The following is an 18,072-nucleotide window of genomic DNA, read 5'->3' as shown; positions in this document are numbered from 1 at the left end:
GTTCAACCAAAGAAGATTTTTAAAAAAAGGAGGGAGAGATTTTGAAATTAAAGAAATGGGGAGAAGATGAAGAGACTAATCCTATGCACAAAATTAAAAGTTAAGAGTTGAAAAGATTTGACCAAATGGGTAGCAATCCAATAGACAAGAATGTCAATAGAAACCCAAAATTCCCTTGGACTTTTAGAATCAGGCAACACACAAATGCACAATTATATTATCTTGAAGAGAAAAGGCATAAAATAAAGATATCCACATCCAAGCTAATCCATTCCATGATCTTCTTCAAGATTAACCCATGTAGCAGATGAATTTCACAAGTCACAGGTTCAAAATAACAACTTCACAATGATCATGTTGCAGATGAACTCAGAGGGATCTCGAATGATGTATCATATGAAGTTTTAAATTGTAAGCACTTGGTTTCTCAACAAGTTGGCATTGGCCAAGTCCTTTAGCGCAGAAATGTTGCCTAAGTTCTAAGTCCATTTGTCCAAGATCAAGCCAACAGTCCACATAAAAGTTTTTTAGGATTTTTGTTTTTATTATGTACATTAATGGTCAAAGACCACACAAACAAGTAAAGTATACACAACAAAATATATCACACAATATGGTCCAAGTGGGCAAAGTGAAAATTGCATTAACATAAACAATTAGAATGATATGAACAATGGCAAATGTATAAAAGGTAGAAGTAAATGACATTAAAGTAAATGGCTTGAAATTAAGAGTTAGTTGTTAATAGGTTAGAAGTTAGTATTGTTTTTCTTTTGCTTTTCATTCTTAGACATTCTTTAGAGAACACTCAACCCACTTATCACAAGCATGAATCCTTGAACCAAGACATCTTCTAAAGGAAGGAAAAAAGGCCAAGTTTCCACACAATACCATGAAAGAGGGGAGACTTACAATCTCACTAACTAGAATGATATGCCTTTTATGTCACAAATTTAGCATTATGTTAAGCAATCGTAATTGGACTTATGTAGAAGTCACAACTATTTGAGGTTGGGAAATAGAATTTTGGTGTTAATGATTGTTAGAGACATAGTATTATGGACAATGCTCATGAAACATACCACACACAAAAAGAATATGCAAAAGGTGTGGCCTAATCTCATCCATACTCATGTTAATTTTTCAATCGACTAGCTTTAGGACTTTGAGATATCATAGGCCAAATGAGGTGAATGCATAAAGAAGGGGAATGAGATGAAGAGGGGGGGAATAGATGAAAACTCAAATTGGTCAAAAGAGAACTTTTACCAAATTAATACCATCCATTCATTTTGGGAAATGGAATGTACCTTCCATCAATCCCCTAAATCCAATGATATTAACTTGACAAAGTCAAATCAACCTTGACCAAGGCCCAACAACAAGAGTCAAACACAAACAAGTCATTACAATTGGTCAACAAAATTATTTGGAATTTATTCAAATTAAAAATACTAAAATAATACATTTAAATTAAGTATGGTTTGTCAAATTCCTAAAACCTCATCAAAACACCAAATAAATGGCCATGAGATTTATCATAGGTCAAACAAGGTCAAAGGACCTTGGAGAAAAATTTTCAGAATTTTTAAAGACTTAAAAGTATTTTTAAACAATTAAAAACAAATGCAAAATCAACTAAATCATGAAAAATATTAATAATGATCCAAAAAAGAATTTTAATTCAGAATATGAAAGAGGAAATTATTTGAATTTTTTTGGTGAAACTCTCATATTTTTTGGATCAATATTAAAATTAATATGAATGAATGAAAATAAAGCAATAAAAATGAAATTCAAATAATCAGAAAAAACGTGGACCACTTGATCTTCCTCATTAATTGAGGTGGCAGATCAAGTGGCCACCAGCGTGCGTTCCATGGTAGACTTGAGTCAACACGGCACTAGCATGGTAATTAAAAACAACGCACGAGATTAAAACAATTTAAAAGGGATCAATGGCTCTGAACCGTGCCAACACATCACTTGTGTCCAAAGGCCGGTCATCTTCTCCGGTCACCCTGGCCGGACTGGTTCACTCATCACCATCAAAAAAATGAAAAAGGAGGATATGATCTAAAAGAAAAAATGGGATAGAGCACGAATCTGACTTCAATTTTAACTAACTCCTCACATATAGAAAGATATGAGGAGTCAAATTTTAAGGTGTGTCAACTGAGTTGCTTCGATTTGACCTCTAAGCAACTCAATCTTCTTGCCTACATTGGTAGGACTTCAGAGAACCAAAGAATCAAGAGAATTGAGCAAGATCGAGAGAGAATCGAAGAGATGAAAATTTCTGGAAAATACCTTCAATGTAGGTATGGATTCAACTGTTCTTGCCTTGGCTCGTGCTTGATCTCAATCAGAATGCTTGCAGAAGTAGAATGAAATGCACAAAAGGTCTTGGATCCTTGGAGTTTTGAATCTCAAAACAATGAGATTCAAACTCAAATTCAAGATGAAATTCTCAGGATTATCCTCTCAAATGGAAGGGTTAGGGGTCTAGGATCAAAGTTGGCGCGAATGTGTGTTGAATTCTGAGCATATGGAGCTCTATTTATAGCTGGATCATGTGATATTTGCACCTTCCAAATGACTTTCCAAAATTGGCAATGGATGATGCATGGGTTCATGGGCATGTATAGGCCCATGAGATCATTTCTTTAGGTCCACAATTGAGTGTGAGAGAGTCTGAAATCAACTTGGATTGCAAGGCAAGTGTACATGGAAACTTGAAGTTTGATCTTTGCCAAATGATGATGCAAAGTTCAAGCCATGCGCAACCTATTCAATTCTTGTTCAAAATGGATGAAATTGGACTTTTTGGAAAGGTTAGATCAAGAGGAACATGTTTTATATTCAACACTTTTCCATTTGAAGCTTTTATCATGATGAATTTTGTGGTGGAAGTTTGGATGTTTCAACATGTTGAAATTTTTTCTAAGTGTCAAGCCATATATCTCAATATTCCACCTTGCTTAACTTTTTATGTGGGCTTCAAATGAGAAAAGTGTCTTCATCAAAGTTTTATCTCTTTCAAAGACCTTAAAAATGGTCACCAATTTCATGTCATTTGGATTTGAAATGATAGAGTTATGCATTTTTGAAGTTTGGAAAAATCACTTGTTCGATGGTATAGGTCAAAAGTGACATATAATGTAGCCTCATATCACATGCTCATAAAAGTTGAATTAGCTATCACTCCAAACATTAAAGTTGAATTAGAAATCTTGAATTTGATTGTGCAACTTGGAAATATTTCATCTCATTAAAATTGAGCAAGTTATGGCCTTGGGAAGTTGACATTCAAATTAGGGTTTAGACAAAATGACCTATAATGTTTCAACATAGAAAATGATTTTCCAAGCAAAACAAGCTCTATATCTCAACATGAAAGTTGTTTGGAATTTCATTTAGAGTAAGTTTTCTCTAGGAATCATTTTCATATGGTGAAAATTGTAGGAGATAGGGTCTAGGAAGACCCAATATTGATCATATGAATTCATCTGGCCAACCACCATCAACCAACTTGCTAATCTTCAATTCTCTTGACTTTCTAGGCTCATGGTAGATCATATATGCATAAGATGATGAATTTTGAAGTGTCCCTTGAGAAATTTGATTAATTGGTGAGATAGCTTGTTGGAGAAGTTACTTAAGATACCTAGTCAAAGTAGAGTTTCCAAGACAAATCACCCTCAAACTCTTGAAGAAAACTTGATCAATATAACATGTAGAGATCATCGGGACTTATATATGATGCTTGTGACCATCCTTGTATCAATCCATGGTTGTGTTCTTTGTTCATGAGGGTCTCAAACCCTAGATGTGAACTTGATAGATTAATGGGATCATGCCCTACTTACAAAAGAGTTAGGCAAATAAAGATACAAATTTTTGGTATTTTGGTTAGTGAAAATGATAAAATACAAGTATGATACAATCATATAGTGCTTGGTGATGTCTCCCAAAACAAAACCAATGAAAAGGGGTAAGGAGGATGCCAAGGTATGATCCCAATTCTAATGCTTATGATGAAAGTGCATAAGGGATCTTAGGGTCAAAATTGGGGTCTTACAATACCATATACAAGAGAGAAAGGGGTTGCCCCTGTTGAAGTGCAGATGGATGTACGATACCTGTGCAAAGAAAATGGGAGCATCTCATGCCAATCCTTATACGTTACAACCATCTTCTGAATAATCTTCTTGATGTTCTTATTCGCTGCTTTAACAACCTCATTCATCTTAGGTCTGCAGGGAGAAGAATTATGATGTGCAATCTTGAAGTCTTTACAAAGAGCTTTCATCATATTATTATTCAAGTTCGATTCATTATTAGTAATGATCTTACTTGGCACACCATAACGACATATAATATGACTCTTGATAAACCTTACAATAACTTGTTTGGTTACATTCGCATACGATGCCGCTTCAACCCATTTTGTGAAGCAATCAATTGCCACTAAAATGAAACGATGTCCGTTCGAAGCTTTGGGCTCAATCATGCCAATCATATCGATTTCCCACATGGAGAAGGGCCATGGGGAGGAAATGACATTCACTAGTGTTGGAGGAACATGAATCTTATCCGCATATATTTGACACTTGTGGCATTTCTTCACAAACTTGCAACAGTCAGATTCCATTGTCAGCCAATAGTAATCTGCTCGCAACATCCTCTTTGCCATCGCATGTCCATTGGAATGAGTACCATAGGAACCTTCATGGACTTCAATCATCAATAGGTCTGCTTCATGTCTATCCACGCATCTGAGAAAAACCAAATTGAAGTTTCTCTTGTACAATACATCACCATTCAGGTAAATCTGACAAGGATGCCCCAGACGGGTAAATCTGACTTTGGAGGAAACACTTGATGTCATAATACCACAACTTCTCGTCTTTGATCTCTTCAACAACAAACACATGAGTTGGCCTATCAAGACGCATCACAGTCAAATTGGGAACCCCATTCCAATACTTCACTACAATCATTGATGCCAACGTTGCAGGAGCATCTGCCATCCGGTTTTCATCTCGGGGGATATGATGAAACTCAACGTTGGTAAAGAAAGTTGAAATCCTCCTCGCATAATCTCTATATGGTTCTGAGATCAATGGCCTCCTCTAGCCCCATAATGCAAGCTTCATATTCTTCCATATTGTTTGTGCACTTGAAAGTTAATCTAGATGTAAATGGAAAATGCGTGCCTTGAGGAGTAATGATCACTGCCCCAATGCCATGTCCATATTGATTAACAACTCCATCAAATACCATGCCCCAATGGGAACCAGGTTCTGGCACTTCTTCAAGCAATGGTTCATTACAATCCTTCATTTTCAAGTACAGGATCTCTTCCTCAGGAAAATCATATTGCACTTACTGGTAATCTTCAATTGGTTGATGAGCCAAATGGTCAGCCAAGACACTACCTTTGATTGCTTTTTGAGATCGGTATTCAATATCATATTCTGATAATAACATCTGCCAATGGGAAATACTCCCAGTTAAAACAGGCTTCTCAAATATATACTTGATTGGATCCATTTTGGATATCAACCAAGTGGTATGATTCAATATATACTGACGCAGACGCTTAACAACCCAAGCCAATGCACAACAACTCTTCTCTAGCATAGAATACCGAGTCTCACAATCGATGAACTTTTTACTGAGGTAGTAAATTGCAAATTCTTTCTTTCCAGTCTCATCTTGCTGACCAAGTACACAACCCCTACTATCTTCAAGCACAGTCAAATACATAATTATTGGTCTTCCTTTAACAGGTGGAGGTAAAATCGGAGGTTCAAGCAGATACTCTTTGATACTATCAAAAACTTTATGGAAGTCTTCAGTCCAATCACAAGACTGATCTTTCCGAAGAAGCTTGAATATAAGCGCACATGTGGCAGTCATGTGTGAAATAAATATTGAGATATAATTCAAACTGCCGAGGAAACCTCTGACTTGCTTCTCAGTTTTGTGTGCAGGCATCTCTTGTATTGCTTTGACCTTTGCGGGATCAACTTCAATACCCTTCTCGCTGAAGATAAAGCCCAATAACTTACCATAGCGAACACCAAAAGTACACTTATTGGGATTCAAGCGGAGTTTATACTTCCTCAAACGCTGGAAAAGCTTTAACAAATGCTCAACATGTTCCTTTTCATCAATTGATTTGGCAATCATATCATCAACATAAACTTCAATTTCTTTATGCATCATGTCATGAAAAAGAGTAGTCATTGCTCTTTGGTAAGTTACACCAGCATTCTTTAAACTGAAAGGCATCACCCTATAGCAAAATGTTCCCCAAGGTGTAATGAATGTGGTCTTCTCCATATCTTTGGGTGCCATCTTAATCTGATTATATCTGGAAAATCTATCCATAAACGGAAAGACTTTGAATTTAGCAGTATTGTCTACCAACATATCAATGTGTGGCAGAGGGAAATCATCTTTCGGACTGGCTTTATTCAAATCTCGGTAATCAACACACATGCGGACTTTTCCATCTTTCTTTGGCACAAGCACAATATTGGCCACCCATTGCGGATACTCAGCGGTCACAAGGAAACCGACATCAATCTTCTTCTGCACTTCTTCTTTGATCTTCACTGCCATTTCAGGATGCGTTCTTCTCAACTTCTGTTTGACTGGTGGACATTCTAGCTTCAACGGCAATCTATGCTCCACTATCTCAGAATCCAAACCAGGCATGTCTTGATAGGACCAAGCAAACACATCTGAATACTCTCGAAGAAGATCAATCAACCCCTTCTTAACTTCTGGGAAAAGTCGAGATCCAATCTTGACTTCCTTCACTTCATCCTCGGAACCCAAGTTGACTAGCTTAATCTGCTCTTCGAATGGCTGAATGGCTTTTCCTTCATGCTCAAGAAGATGAGACAATTCATCAATCACTCCTTCATCACTTTCCTCCTCAGCCTCAAACACAGGGAATTCAAAGTTTGGAGAAGGAGAAGGATCATTGTATTCAATGGGGTTAGAAACCAACCTGCATAATGATTTGATGTTTTAATTTTAGAGAAGTTAATTTGTGACCAAATATTATGCAGATGGACAATTATATTATTTATTTATGTTTTTTGTGATTACCATTTTCAGAATAAAGCAAAAAGTAAAAACAAACATCATAGATATGGATGAATAGAATTAATTTTATTGATGATCAAATTTGAAATTCCCAACAATGTTCACTTCCCCCTTAGGCATAGCAGAAGTATTTTTTAAACAAATAAAAGCAATTACTTAGATCGATGCAAAATAACAGGAATATCAACAGCGGTCCAATTGTTGCAAGCTTTTCCATGCGTCACAAAATTGCTGCAGTCTTCCTCTTCGTCATCCTCTAGCACAACAACTAAGTGTTGTTCATTGCCATGAATGAACCCTCTGCTATGAAAGCTAAGTTGCATATCCTCTGATCTAGCAGTTGATGAACCTTGTTGAAAACCCAGACCGATTGTATTCTTGTTGTCAGAGACCACTACCACTCGCCCCCACTGGTCGACATTACCTTCTTCAATAATCTTCTTTGCATCTTTCAATGAGGACATAGGTGCCCTAACTCTCTTTTCAACAAAAATAGATAAGGCTTGGAACAGAGTTCCAACCTCATCCTCAGCTTCCACGTAAGAGAAAGATGACAGATGGCTAACCAACAACGTCTTTTCCCCACCAACAATGACTAATTTTCCGTTCTTGACGAATTTGAGTTTCTGATGCAACGTGGAGGTAACAACTCCTGCCTCGTGAACTCATGGTCTTCCCAACAGACAACTGTATGCCGGGTGGATATCCATTACTTGAAAAGTAATCTGGAAGTCGCTCGGACCTATCTTCACTAGAAGGTCCACTTCACTTATCACTGTTTTGCGTGAACCGTCAAAATCTTTAACGATTACACCACTATACCTCATAGGTACTCCTTGATATGACAACTTTGATAAATTTGACTTCGGCAGCACATTCAACGATGATCCGGTGTCAACAAGCACATTAGATAAAGCGTCATCTTTGCAATTCATGGAGATATGCAAAGCCAAATTATGATTCCTACCCTCCTCAGGGAGTTCTTCATCACAGAAACTGAGATTGTTGCAGGAAGTGATGTTAGCTACAATATGATCAAACTGATCCACCATAACATCATATTCCATGAAAGCTTGCTCAAAAACTCTTTGAAGTGCTTCTCTGTGCGCTTCTGAATTCATAATCAAAGACAACACTGAAATCTTTGAGGGGGTTTGGAGCAACTGCTCCATCATATTAAACTCACTTTTCTTTATCAATCTAAGTACCTCATCATCATCATTAGTTTTCAAATTGTTGGATTCACTAGACCGACGCTTTAAAGCACTAACTGGATCTGTTGCTGGAACTTCCACTTTCTTTCCAACTGTTGAATCTTCTACATCTTTTGGGAACACCGGCCCAAACACTCGACCGCTACGGGTCACCTTAGCAACATCAACAATGCTCACAACAGAACTGGTCGTAGGTAATGGAACCTCTTGACCATCTTTCAACATATTTGCATTATACTGATAAGGAACAACCTTATCAGATGCATATGGGACTGGACCCGCCAACCGTATAACTAACGACGATACAGATCTTTGACTGATACTGTTACTGTTGCTGCTATCATATTGAATCACCACTCTCTCTGGATTCTTAAACACAGGAACAATCACATTCACATCGTCATCTATATGACGGGATTGAACAATCTGAATCATACCCTCATCCATCTACCGCTGGATATCCCTTTTCACAATCTCACAACCCCTTGAATTAACACTGCAAATAGCACAACCATCGTGGTCATGCTCATATTCACTAACCAAGAAAATATCCTTGTGCATCGTCACCAAGGATCTCCTTATGAAACGGACATCAAACACTTTGAACTCCCCAGGGCAGTCGTCTACCATATTAACAGATGAATTTCCATGAGCGGGTAGTGGGTTTGCTTTCACATTAGGTGTGTGGTCCTCAAAGGACACCATTCCACTTTTCACTAGCTTCTGAACTTCATATTTAAGTGGATAACAGTTCTCAATGTCATGTCCGAGTGCTCCTTGATGAAAAGCACAACGGATGTCAGGCTTGTACCACCATGGAAGTGGTTCACGAATTTGTGGCAGATTTCTCGGTTGTAGCAGGTTCTTGAGAACCAATTATGGATAGAGCTATGTATATGTCATAGGAATTGGGTGAAAGAGACTTTCTTCCTCTCAAAAGTTTGTTGCTGATGATTGTTGGTGTTGTTGTTATTGTAGGTGTTTGTACGTTGTTGTGGTTGTTGGTGTTGACATTGTTGTTGTTGAATTGGTGTTGATTGATTTGCTGAGAAAATGGGAATTACTGAAGATACTTGATGATGGTGTTGACGTTGTTGTTGTTAAATTGGTGTTGATTGATTTGCTGAGAAAACGGGAATTACTGAAGATACTTGATGATGGTGTTGACGGGGTGGTTGACTTCTTCTAATTTGAGGCCTCCTCTGCCTCCCACTGGAAATTGCGTTGGTTTCACTGTCCTTCTTCTTACTAAAACTGTTGCCATATCTTTTGCTGAATGATACCTCCTCCTTTGACAACCGTCTTCTCGGACACCTTCTTCTAGCCTCATCCCCATGTTTACCATCTCGGTAAAATCAATGGGGCACTGGCGATCATCTTCAAATAATAAAATGAGCTAAGGGTCTTCAGAAAAATCTTGGTCATCTCCTTTTCCTCTAAAGGAGGGTTGATATGAGCAACGAGTTCTCTCCACCTCTGCGCATACTCCTTAAATGTTTCCTTGTCCTTCTGAGACAGTGATCTCAACTGATCTCGGTCCGGAGCCATATCAATGTTGTACTTGTACTGCTTAACAAATGCTTCACCCAAATCGTTGAAAGTGAGAATGATCGCACTATCCAACCCCATAAACCATCTTAGCATGACGCCGGTCAGACTGTCTTGAAAGTAGTGGATTAATAGATGATCATTATCTGTTTGGGTAGACATCTTGCAGGCATAAATCACCAAATGACTGAGCGGACATGTGTTTCTTTTGTATGTTTCAAAGTCAGGCACTTTAAACTTCACCAAAATCTTCACATTCGGCACCAGACATAATTCAGCAACACTCTTCCCAAAAAGGTCCTTACCTCTCAAAGTCTTCAACTCCTTGCGCAGCTCAAGAAATTGATCTTTCATCTCATCCATTTTCTCATAAACATCCGGGCCCTCAGATGACTCGGAATGATAAATGGTGTCTTCCACACGAGGTAAGGTATGCACTACAGGTGGCGGAACAGACATGACCGGGCTAGATGCCGACATGGAAGCAAATATGGGCGCAAATCCCTCAGGCATGAAGTTTGGCGGCATTCCCTAAGGGAATCTGGCAGGCATAGCAAGCGCAAAATGAGCGGTAGCAGTAGGCATGGTAGAGGTAACCACCTCTGAAATAACAGTCCTCTAAGGAGGAGGAGTTGTGGGTGTTGGAGAAGACTGGCTCTACGCGGCTAGAACTGACTCCATCATGGCAGTCAGGCGGGCGATCTCCTCTTTTAGATCTCTATTCTCTTGCTCAAGATGTTCCATAATTCTGGAGTGATTTGCACGAGTATTGTATCGATGAGTCAGCTTGGCTAAAACACAGAAGAAATACCTGTAAGACCCCAATTTTGACCCTAAGATCCCTCATGCAATTTCATCATAAGCATTAGCATTGGAATCATACCTTGGCATCCTCATTACCCCTCTTTCATTGGGTTTGTTTTGGGAGAGATCACCAAGCACCATGTGATTGTATCATACTTGTATTTTATCATTTTACTAACCAAAATACCAAAAAATATTTTTTTGCATTTGCCTAACTCTTTTGTAGGTAGGGCATGATCTTCATTGATCTATCAAGTCCATATCTAGGGTTTGAGACCCTCATGAACAAAGAGCACAACCAAGGATTAATTCAAGGATGGTCAAAACATCATATATGAGTCCCAATAATCTCTATATGTTATATCGATTAGGCATTTTTCAAGAGTTTGAGGGTGATTTGCATTGGAATTCCTAGTTTCACTAGGTATCTTAAGTAACTTCTCCAACAAGCTATCTCACCAATTGATCAAATTTCTCAAGGGACACTTCAAAATTCATCATCTTATGCATATATGATCTACCACGAGCCTAGAAAGTCAAGAGAATTGAAGATTAGCAAGTTGGTTGATGGTGGTTGGCTAGATAAATTCATCTGATCAAAACTGGGTCTCCCTAGACCCTATCTCCTACAATTTTCACCACATGAAAATGATTCCAAGAGAAAACCTTAACTAAATGACATTCCAAACAACTTTCATGTTGAGACCTAGAGCTAATTTTGCTTGTAAAATCATTTCCTATGTTGAAACATTATAGGTCATTTTGTCTAAACCCTAATTTGAAAGTCAACTTACCATGGCTATAACTTGCTCAATTTTTATGATATGAAAGATTTCCAAGTTTCAAAATCAAATTCATGATGTTTACTTCAACTTTTATGTTTGGAGTGAGATCTGATTCAAATTTTTTGAGCATGTGATATGAGGTTACATTATAGGTCACTTTTGACCTATAACATCGATCGAGTGATTTTTCCAAACTTAAAAAATGCATAACTCTATCATTTCAAATCGAAATTACATTAAATTGGTGGCCATTTTGAAGGACGTTGAGAGAGCTACAACTTCGATGAAGACACGTTTCTCATTTGAAGCTCACATAAAAAGTTAAGCAAGGTGGAATATTGAGACATATGGTTTGACACTTAGAAAAATTTTCAATATGTTAAAATTTCCAAACTTCCACCTCAAAATTATTCAAGTTCCAACTCCAAATGGAAAATTGTTGAACATGAAAGTTGTTCCTATTGATCTAACCTTTCTAAAAATCCCAAATTCATCCATTTTGGATAAAAAATGAATAGGTTGTGTATGGCTTGAACATGGTATTAACATTTGGCAAGATTGGACTTCAAACATCCATGCATAATTACCTAGCATTCCAACATGATTTCAGCATTGCTTACACTCAATTATGGATCAGATAGAGTGATTTCATGGGCCTGTACAAGCCCACGCACTCATGCATCACACATTGCTAATTTTGGAAGTTCACTTCAAGTGTGCAAATATCAACTGAATTGGCTATAAATAGAGCTCCATATACTCTGAATTTCACATTCATTGGCGCCAGCTTTGATTCCAAACCTCTAACCCTCTCATTCCAAAGGATAATCCTGAGAATTTCACTTGAAATTGAGTTTAAGTTCTCACTGTTTTGAGATTCAAAACTCCAGGGATCCAAGACCTTTTGAGTATTCAATTCTTCTTCTGCAAGCATTTGGAGTGAGATCAAGCACGAGCCAAGGCCAGAACAGCTGAATCCAAACCTACATTGAAGGTATTTTTCAGAATTATTCATCTCTTCGATTCTCTCTCAATCTTGCTCAATTCTCTTGATTCTTTGGTTGTCTGAAGTCCTACCAATGTAGGCAAGAAGATTGAGTTACTTTGAGGCCAAATCGAAGCAACTCAATTCATGTACCTCAAATTTCAACTCCATGTATCTCTCAATATACTTGAAGTTAGGATGAATTGAGGTCAGATTCGTGCTCTACACTATTTTTTCTTTCAGATCATGTCCTCCTTTTTCATTTTTTAATGGTGATGAGTGAACTAGTCTGGCAGGGTCGCCGGAGAAGACGACCGACCTTTGGACGCCAGTGATGTGCTGGCTTGGTTTTGAGCCTTTGGATTGATTTGAATTGTTTTAATCACGAGCGTGCATTGTAATTACCACGTGTGCTTCTCAGTTGACTAGAGACCACATGGAACGCGCGCTGGTGGCCACTTGATCGTCCACCTCAATTAATGAGGGAGATCAAGTGGTCCACGTTTTTTCTGATTATTTGAATTTCCATTTAATTGCTTTATTTTCATTAATTCATATTAATTTTAATATTGATCCAAAAAATATGAGAGTTTCACCAAAAAATTTCAAATATTTTCCTCTTTCATATTCTGAATTAAAATTATTTTTTGGATCATTATTAATATTTTTCATGATTTAATTGATTTTTCATTTGTTTTTAATTGTTTAAAAATACTTTTAAATGTCCAAAAATTATGAAATTTTTGCTCCAAGATCCTCTGGCCTTGTTTGACCTATGATAAATCTCATGGCCATTTATTTGGTGTTTTGATGAGGTTTTAGGAATTGGACAAACCGTATTTAATTTAAATGCCTTATTTTAGTATTTTTAATTTGATTAAATGCAAAATAAATTTATTGACCAATTGTGATGACTTGTTTGTGTTTGACTATTGTTGTTGGGCCTTGGTCAAGGTTGATTTGACTTTGTCAAATTAATATCATTGGATTTAGGGGATGGATGGAATGCATATTCCATCTCCCAAAATGACTAGATGATATTAATTTGGTAAAAGTCCTCCTTTGACAAATTTGTGTTTTGATCCATTCCTCTCCCACGTCATCTTATTCCCCTTCTTCATTCATTCATTCCATTTGACCTATGATATCTCAAAATCCTAAGGCTAGTTGATTGAAAAATTAACATGAGTATGGATGAGATTAGGCCACACCTTTTGCATATCTTTTTTTTGTGTGTGGTATGTTTCATGAGCATAGTCTATTATGCTATGTCTCTAACATGCATTAACACAAAATTCTATTGCCCGACCTCAAATAGTTGTGACTTCTACATAAGTCCAATTAAGATTGCTTAACATAGCGCTAAATTTGTGACATAAAAGGCATAAGCGTTCTAGATAGTGAGATTGTAAATCTCCCCTCTTTCATGGTATTGTGTGGAAACTTGGCCTTTTTTCCTTCCTTTGGAAGATGTCTTGGTTCAAGGATTCATGCTTGTTATAAGTGGGTTGAGTGTTCTTCAAAGAATGTCTTAAAATGAAAAGCAAAAGCAAAACAATACTAACTTCTGACCGGTTAACTACTAACTTTTAATTTCAAGCCCTTTACTTTAATGCCATTTAATTCTAACTTTTATACATTTGCCATTGTTCATATCATTCTAATTGTTTATGTCAATGCAATTTTCACTTTGTCCATTTGGACCATATTGTGTGATATATTTTGTTTGTGTATACTTTGCTTGTTTGTGTGGTCTTTGACCATTAATGTACATAATAACAACAAAAACCCTAAAAAACTTTTGTGTGGACTGTTGGCTTGATCTTGGACAAATGGACTTAGAATCTAGGAAACCTTCCTATGCTAAAGGACTTGGCCAATTCCAACTTATTGAGAAAATAAGTGCTTGCAATTTGAAACTTCATCTGATACATCATTTAAGATCTCTCTCTAAGTTCATCTGCACAATGATCATTATGAAGCTATTATTTTGAACCTGTGACTTGTGAAGTTCATCTGTTACATGGGCTACTTTGAGGAAGATCATGGAATGGATAAGCTTGGATGTGGCCATCTTTATTTGATGCCTTGCTCTTCAAGATAGTATAACTGTGCATTTGTGTGTTGCTTGATTCTAAAAGTCCAAGGGAATTCTGGGTTTCTATTGACATTTTTGTCTATTGGATTGCTACCGATTTGGTTAGATCTTTTCAAGTATAAACTTTTAATTTTGTACATAAGATGGTCTCTTCATCTTCTCCCCATTTCTTTAATTTCAAAATCTCTCCCTCCCTTTTCAAAATCATCTTTGATTGAACTTATTTTGTGCTAAACTTTGACCATTTTTGCAAAAAAGATAGAAACTTTGGCATTATGGCATTGCATTTTCATACATATTTTCTTAAATCAAACTTGTAAATAAACTTAAGTATACTTGACTTAAACTTTCAAAAATCCAAAAAATAACTAACTCAATCAAACCATTTTTAGGCCTTTGTGCCTTTTAAACCTAATTTTATATTAAAAACAATGCATCCACTTTGAAATTTGTATCACGAACTACGAGGTTTTGATCCCTCATTTTTATGTTGGTATGTAGGCACAAGACCGAAGGTCTTGTCAAACACAAAAGTATAATTAATAAATTCTTTTCTCATCCTCCCATTCTCTTTGTTTGTAAACATCACTTTATACCAAGTACATATGCACACAAAAAGGGCTCCCTAGGAGTACCTAGGACACTTTGGGTGCTAACACCTTCCCTCTGTGTAACCAACCCCCTTACCTGTAATCTCTGACATTTTAATAGTTTTGATTTGAAAACTTCTTACTTTTGGGTTTTGTTCGTACTTTTTCCTTTTCCCTTGGAAACAATAAAAGCGCGGTGGTGACTCTTGTTATTTGATCTCTAGCTTATCCATAGCTTGATGATCATGAATTTACCTCTATAGAAATTAAGTGGCGACTATACTGGGGAGTAGTCTCCAGTGGGTTTAGCCTACTTTTTGTGTGTATATATTTCTATATATGTGATGTTTGTATATATGTATGTGTGATATAGTTTGCTTGTTATGTTTGGTGATCTCTGAGTGGTGAGATAAGTTCTAACCAGAACTTGAGTGCAATTAAGATAAGAGGATGGTATAGTCATGTTCAACTTGTGTGGAGTAGTCCTTAACAAGTTGGCTTGAGACCCATCTACTCAGTGGAGACTTTTTGGATTTGGAAATGTCACACAAGTATTTGTGGTTAGGCATTACTATCTCTAATTGGGTCCGAGAAGCTGAGGACCTTAGAACATTTAACCCCTCTTGGCCTATTTAGGATATAGTGCGGAGACTGTTCAAGTGTAGACTTGATAATAGTTGTTACGCGATGCTACACTCAGACGAGTTTCTCTTGAGAATATTATGGGTTGATGAGTTAGTCATCTTAATCTGTAATATCTGATAGATGGAATTAAGACTCTGGGAACTTTTTAGAATATGATCTACAGGTTTTCATCCTTAGTTCACTCCTTTGGGATGGTTCTTACCCAGACTCCATGCTCGTGACTTGCAACAAACCCTTGATTCTTGGTTGATCCAATCAAGTCTTGTCAATATCAATGGAACTTGGGTGTTGATAAGGTGTAAACCATAATCCACCAAAATGGATGATTGATCTTGACAATGACTTGATTCATCCCTTGACCTTTGTTTACCTTGTGTGTGATCCCTTATTTGTGATTGTTGCATTCATGCATTCATGCGCATCATAACATTCATCACACCAAAATTTCAAGGAACTGAGGTATTATTTGCAAATATTTTCAGACCATGGGTTATGGACGAAGGAACACTAAGAAGTACATTTTCAGAAGTCCCGACTTGAAAGAGTTAAGGAAGCTATCATCTTTTATATTAGATCCCTTGGACTTTAAACAACGTCATGGGAAGCTTCTGTCCATCTTGTCTGCTGATGTGGTTGAAGGACTCTTGAGTGTACTAGTGAAGTTATATGATCCTCTCTACCGTTGTTTCACTTTCCCAGATTTTCAGCTTGTGCCTACCTTGGAGGAGTATTCTCATCTTTTGGGGATACCTGTTTCTAGTAGAGTACCTTTTAGTGGATTCGAGGAGATTCCTCGATCTAGTATTATTGCTGAAGCTTTTCACATGAAAGAGTCTAAGATAGAGACTCATTGGGTGAAGAAAGGAGGATTGTTTGGTTGCCATCTGATTTCCTCATCAAGGAAGCTACTGCTTTTGCTCAAGCCGGTAGTGTGGATGCTTTTGAAGCTATCTTTGTATTGCTCATCTATGGATTAGCTTTGTTCCCTAACATTGATGGTTTTGTTGATGTTAACGCCATTAGACTTCTCTTGATTGGGAATCATGTGCCTACTTTGTTGGGTAATATGTATTTCTCTTTGCATATAAGAAATTCTAAAGGTGGTGGAATGATTGTCTGTTGCATTCCTCTTCTATACAAGTGGTTTATTTCGCACTTGCCTCAGACACCTGCTTTTGTCGAGAACAACACAATATCTCTCACTAATGATGATATAGTTTGGTTTGATCCGTCATTAAGCAGTTTGGATATTATTGATAGTTGTGGTGAATTCTCTAATGTGCCTCTCATTGGTACACAAGGAGGAATTAACTACAACCCTGCTTTGGCTCGTCGTCAACTTGGGTTCCCCTTGAGAGACAAACCTAATAACACTTTGTCTGACTGCCATGATGGAGTCAGTTCTTGCTGCCCAAAGTCAATCTTCTCCAACGCCTGCAACTCCTCCCGCGAGGACTGTTATTTCAGAAGTGGTTACCTCTACCGTGCCTGCTGCTGCCGCCCACTTCGCACCAACTATGCCTGTTGGATTCCCGTGGGGAATGCCGTCCAACTTTGTGCCAGAAGGCTTTGTACCTACCTTTGCTTCCATGCCAGCATCTAGCCCGGTCATGTTTGTGCGACCTCCCATTGTGCAAACCTTGCCTCGCGTAGATGACATCATCTATCATTCCAACCATCTGAGGGTCCATATGTATATGAGAAGATGGACGAGATGAAAGATCAGTTTCTTGAACTGCGCAAGGAATTGAAGACGCTGAGGGGTAAAGACCTGTTTGGAAAGAGTGTTGCCGAGTTGTGCTTGGTGCCCAACGTCAAGATCCCGGTGAAGTTCAAAGTGCCTGACTTTGAAAAGTATAATGGGAACTCTTGTCCACTTAATCATTTTGTGATGTATGCCTATAAGATGTCTACTCAGACCGACAATGATCAATTTCTTATCCACCACTTCCAAGATAGTCTGATTAGTGTTGCGCTTCGTTGGTACATGGGGTTGGATAGTGCTAGCATTCGCACTTTCAATGACTTGGGGGAAGCTTTTATCAAGAAATATAAGTATAATGTGGACATGGCGCCTGATAGAGACCAGCTGAGGTCTATGTCTCAGAAAGAGAAAGAGACATTCAAAGAGTATGCACAGAGATGGAGGGAGTTGGCTGCCCAGATCACTCCTCCTTTGGAGGAAAAAGAAATGACAAAGATCTTCTTGAAAACTCTGAGTTCATTTTACTATGAATGAATGATTGTTAGTGCCCCCAGTGACTTTACCGAATTTGTA

The sequence above is a fragment of the Lathyrus oleraceus genome, chromosome 7 (genome assembly GCF_024323335.1).
Source record: "Lathyrus oleraceus cultivar Zhongwan6 chromosome 7, CAAS_Psat_ZW6_1.0, whole genome shotgun sequence".
NCBI lineage: Eukaryota > Viridiplantae > Streptophyta > Magnoliopsida > Fabales > Fabaceae > Lathyrus > Lathyrus oleraceus.
This window is presented reverse-complemented; position numbering follows the sequence as displayed.